The following is a 6,000-nucleotide window of genomic DNA, read 5'->3' on the forward strand; positions in this document are numbered from 1 at the left end:
AGCATCACATCGTCCAAAACAAAACGAAGGAGGCATCCGGTGGCGTCGCGTGGCAGAGGAAAACCCTGGTACTTTTCTTTAAGCACTCCTCTTAAGCAAACCCCGACGTTGATATCACTTATCAGTGCTACGTTAATATATGGTTTATGACTAAATGTTCCTTACACGATTTCTATCTAGAAAGCAAAAAAATTGAGTTTTTATTTCTTTCATGTTAATGTGTGGTTTTGACTAATTAAATATTCTTTCCGCATCGAGTTGTGAAATCCTTACTCCTCGAATGCTTGCTTTCCTTGCTCATTTTTCGTTCATACACGATTTAAATTCTACTCCCTTCTAACATTGTCATGAGTCAAACTTCTTAAGGTTTGACCAGGGTATATTTTTGTACTATACTTATTTGACATCTATGACTCAAATAAACCATAATATATATTTTTGTACTATACTTATTTGACATTCTGGATGTTGATATATTTTTCGATAAACTTGCTCAAACTTTTAGAAGTTTGATTTAGGACACAATTAGAACTTCTCACATTTAGAAATGGAGAGGGTAGAAAAAAAACAATCATTGGTTTGGGTGTATAATGGGAGTGATTGTTTCCTAGCCCATCAGCGATCAAATTATCTGTTTGACGTCATGTGATGTACATGCGGATTATCTCAGTCGTAGTCGTAGGTGATGTCGTATATAATGGCAAAGTGTTAGCGGACACTTTGTCAAAATCTAAAGGCCCTATGAATCTGGTTTTGTATAAGCCAGTTGCGTGAATTTGTGCAGTGATGGTTGTTGAGAAATAGCAATGCATATTTGAAAATATTCCAAAATACTCTGGATAATAAGAAAGTGATGAGAATTAGCTATGCATACTCGAAAAGATTCTAGAATACTTTGAATTATTGGAGGAGAAGATATTTACAAGAAGCCTCATAGTGTCATGAGAGAGGGTATGAATATTCTAGAAGGCTTAAGAGGTTACTTAAAGAGTGTTTCTATTTACCATGTAAGGACTTAGCTAGAATAAGTTTCAACAATAAGTGAGAATTCTCTAAAACCAAGATAGATGTAGAGTATTTAGAGAATTGTAATAGGGCGCCTTGTAGTAGTATGTAACATATGGTCTTGTAAGTGTAAATAGGAGTGCTTCCCACCCCATAGATGTACCACAACCACAATAACAACAAGTATCACCAGACAAAAAGAGAGTGAGCTGCCATGGTGTATGTACGTCCACGATGTAATCGGTGCATGTATTCATTATTAATCAATGCAGATATGGCATTAGAAACACTAAGCCACGCCCTATATATCTTACATGGCACTAACTAAGCCAAGTGAAAACTGCCTTGGACAGCTACATGTCTGCCATCAAACAACTTGATTTTGTACGTACATGGTACCATGTGTTTGACGATATTTTGTGCTAATCAAGATGTCAGTATCAATTAACATGGTTAAATATATGTGCATTAATTAGTGTAAGCTAGCCCAATGTTCATGCATGCAATCGATCAGAAACCCATGCATGCATGGCTGTGTACTGTACTTCGTACGTGCGCATGGGCTAATCCCGGAGAAACCAAGAGATCCTCGGTGCTGCTCAGCTTAATTAACGGGCGCGCATGCAGGTACGCGGAAGCTTCCGTGTTTCCAGCTAACATGGAAAGGCAAGTTCCGTTTCACGGAATACATGGAAACGGCCTCGTATACACGGAAGGACACGGCAGACATCTACGAAGACCGGAAAGTATCGGCAATTTGGCGTCGATTAGCAAATCAGCCGTTCTTGCGATTTGTAAACACGGCAGCTGCAGTTGCTAAAAATATGAGGCGGTGGTCTTTCCTTCCGGTGCTTCGATTGAGGCCTATATAAGCCTGCCAATGCTTCCATCGAGGGGAGAAGGGCAGAAGCGCTGAAGCCGCTTGGGCGTCGACCAGAGGTAAAAGGAGCACGTATACTCTCACATCCAGAATACAAACACCAAATTACATTCATGTACAAGATTAAGAACAAGCAGCAGCCGGACAGGGACTTGATCAAGGACAACAATGACGGCGTCTTTCTCCAATGGTGAGGAAGATGGTTGATCTCCCTTCTCCTCTCTTTTTTTTCTTTTTTTTTTCTTTTTGCCCGTACTGTGCATCTTCGCATGCGGCGAGTCGCTTGGTCACGGGCAGTTTGCCCAGGCTGCCGCCGTGCGCTTTGTCGGCCTACTTCCGGAGCCTCATCCAGATGGTGGCCGTTGGGCCGCTGGGACTCGCCGGCTCCGACGTTGGGAGATCGTCGACACCTGCAGCTGAAGAAGACGACGCCGTGCATCTGCTTAACGCGCGCTACGATGGCAGAGGTGCCGTTGCTGCTCTGACATCGCCATGTCATGTTCGTCGGCGCTCGGCCGATGTGCCCGCCCGACGAAGATGACGTTTTGGCGGGCTCTCCACTGAGAACATCACCGACGCCTGGCCACTTTGCCCGGCTGCGAGGACGCCTCCTCAGGCGGCCCTCCTACCTCATGAGCTACGACGCCGACGCCGGGGCTGCTAGTAGGCAGTCTTCCGGTGCGTTTTTCAGCTAGCACACCCATGGGACTTGGTAAATCCCTGGTGTGCAGCAACCTCTTTGCTATCAAGCAACTCCTGCCGGTAAGACTTTGGTGGATGCTCTACGGGGGTCCCCCTCGACCATCTCGACGATGCCACCGAGACGTCTCGACGTCAATGCCAAGCCCTGCCAGGCGACTTCGATGACATCGACATCGTTCGGCCAACAAAGCCGGACGGTAAGGGCGAGCATGGCCGAAACAAGGGTCACGCTATCGACGGCGCGTGCATGTTCAAGTGCATGGACCCTGCCGTCGTCCACACGTCACCACCATGCATGCAGAACGCGACATGAAGATGAAGACGACGATCCAGCAGCTTAATCGGAGGTGTCCGGCGGCTCGAGCCGCAGGAATAATTAACCGGAAGCCTCCCAAAGCCTCGGGAACCAGAAGACCATGATCGCAATGTCATGTTAGCCGAGCTAGTAGGCTACGGAGCGCGCACTACACCCGGAAATAAACGCTTATTTTTCGTTATGATTAATAATGTGTAATTTTCATATTATTTTTTCTTCGTGTATTTAGTACACTGGCACGTCCGTGTTTTAATTTTCCCTGGTGCGAGAAAAATACTTTTTTTTCTTTCCTTTAAGTATTTTTCGTGTCAAGCACCATGTGGCGGAGCATATGCATCTATATTAATTCTCCTTTGGATCGATAGGATTACTATGCTTAGGTGACCGGAAAATAAGGGGCGAGCTAGCCGCTAGTCGTCGGACGATGGATGCTAGAAAGTCTTTCGATCGGCCGGTTCGACCACCGTCCCGTTGTTTGATTGGCGCCGTTTGATTTATGTGCCATGATCATCTCTCCACATTGTAACGTGCATGAATTTATTGATGATGCCATCGTGCATGCAGGGCGGCAGGTACGTGAAACGTTTTTTGGAACAAAATTTTAGAATGATTTTTGTTATAAACTACCTATCCAAAACAGAATCCGGCCTCTCTTGGATGGACCAGTATATTGTTGCCAACATAAAATCCTTCTGTGAAGTGAAGACATCGGAAGCATCCGATCGTCGCAACATAATCTCTTGCCCATGCAGCTGGATTTCTACGATGCAACATTGTCTCGGTTTGCACAAGGCGTTGCAAAAATTTAAGGCCCACACGCTAGCCGTATCTGCCGGCTGATCAGATACCAGATCGGCCCCCTCTCGCGTCGTAGGATCGTGGCGTGTGGGTTACGTGGATCTTTTGGATTTAGCCGGCGCAGCGGGACTGCGCGTCACGAAAAATCACCGCTTCTGACCTGCCGCAAAGAGCCGGAACTTGATTCCGTCGAAAAAGAAAAAACGTAGGCGCAGGTCGATTTCCATTATTTGCAGCATCACCGCACCCACCTCACACGTACGTTGGAGGGACTCGCCCGCCGTGTTACGCATGTCCCAAAACTGCACCCACCTCACACGTACGTTGGCTAAATCGAACCCAAAAAATGGTGTTTTTAGAAGAAAAAATTAAAAGTTTGGTGGCCACGTTATACAAGTGGCGCAAATGTGTTTTTTTTTGTAATTTACTCAGTAAATTATCTCCTTTTTTTTACTTTGTTAATGCTAGTTTGGAGGTCATGTTATACAAGTGGCTCAAATGTGGTGTTTTTTTAATTAAAAGAGTTTTTTTTTCATAAATGTGTTTAAGTCATTAGTGGTTCCACATTTCATCTGTCGATATGTCCGTTTGTTTGGGTTATCGGCTACCTCCCTCCAACAACAGTGACACATTAGATTTACTTTGTTCAATGCTTTGGTCAAGAATGGCTCTATTAATATAAATTTATATATGACATAAAAGTAATATCGTTGTATTCGTATTCAAACCTAATTGTGTATGGTTATGATTTAGATCATATTGATCACCTATCACATATAAATGAAGTAATACTTGATCAAATCCTTGTTCAACTGAAGCCTAATGTAGTACTCCCTCCGTTTCTAAATACTTTTTGGCACGCTCAATATCATTTTCTACGAAAACAAACGCCACCGTCCACTAAACGAGTCCATTCACCCAAACCTTCTTATTTAGCCGTTCAATAAAAATAGCCAACGTATTGGCCACAATTTTAATAGGACGGCCTGTATAGGATCAACTTGATGTCTGCCATCCAAAAATCATATGGACCTTTTCGCATATGTAAATAGTGTACAATGTCGCTATTAACACGGCTACGGCGACGCTCCTGCCCGATAGAACTCTATCCATGAGGCATCGAAACTGTGGAGGTGTGAGGCTTTTCATACGAAGAGTCCAAGGGAGAAAACACTATTATTTTCCTAAATCAATTTTAAAATTGTCCCGCGCGTGAAGTAGGGCCACCTCTCCTTGGGGGTGTTAGATCTTCCTCCGGGCATCATCCAGAGTTTCTGAAAAAAGATCATCCCAAATTTGCCTTTTTGCAATTTCAATTATATTATTATTTTTCTTACTAAAGTTGCAGGTTTTCATCTAAAGAAAGTTGTAGGTTTTTTCTTTCTTTCTAGATGGTTAATTTACACCGGGCCGGTCACTGTAGGTTGACTGGACAGGGAATCCCCTTTCTGTCGGAGCATTTAATACTTGAGTGTGCTTCACTCCTTGTCCTGACGAATCCTGCGCACGGGGAGCCCGCCGAGCGGCCACGTGGCGTTGCTGTCCTGCCCACTCGGTCCCGCGCCCGGTAACGCCATTCCCGGGAAGCGCCCAGGCGGGATTTCTCTTGCTGCGCTTCAGGACAACCCCCGCAGCCCAGCTAGCTCTGCCGTGCTGGTGACTTGCCAGGCAGCTCGCGGGGTGCTGCCCGGGATGCGATCCTCCCAGGGAGCAAGCGAGGTGGCCCACGCATCATGCAGCGGTGGTAACCCGGGTGCCACTGGTGCGACAAGGAGGATACATTCATGGCTGAGAAACGGAAGAGGGGACCAGCCGTGGCTGCGCCTGGGAGATAGAGGGGACGGCCGTGGCTTCGATTCCTTGCCCGATCGGGTCTTATCTTCCGACTCCCGTAGTGTTTCGGCGAAGCGATATTTTTCTTGTCAGATTCGGAGTTGTTGCCCGACTCTCGTAATGATCACGCTAGCGATGGATTCCCTTGCGGAGTTCTAATCCAATTCGGTACAGTTAACGGGCCAGCCGGCTTAGTAGGTCTAATATACATGCAATTTTCGGGGCCCATAATTTTTTTGGAAAGTTTGACAGACGACGGTGAAAGGATCGGTCCGTATTTTTTAGATGGACCCATAATTTTTTTTTGAAAGTTTGAAGGTATCCGTATTTTTTAATAAGTATAGAAGTGTGTCGTAGTGCCCTCACCCACGTGACACGTGTACGGTCGTGGTTGTGCGCGAATCCTAGCACGCATCCGTTCCGACTTTGGAGGGCCACACGCCCGGCAGGTTGGTGGTGCTGACGG

The sequence above is a fragment of the Brachypodium distachyon genome, chromosome 4 (genome assembly GCF_000005505.3).
Source record: "Brachypodium distachyon strain Bd21 chromosome 4, Brachypodium_distachyon_v3.0, whole genome shotgun sequence".
Classification (NCBI taxonomy): domain Eukaryota; kingdom Viridiplantae; phylum Streptophyta; class Magnoliopsida; order Poales; family Poaceae; genus Brachypodium; species Brachypodium distachyon.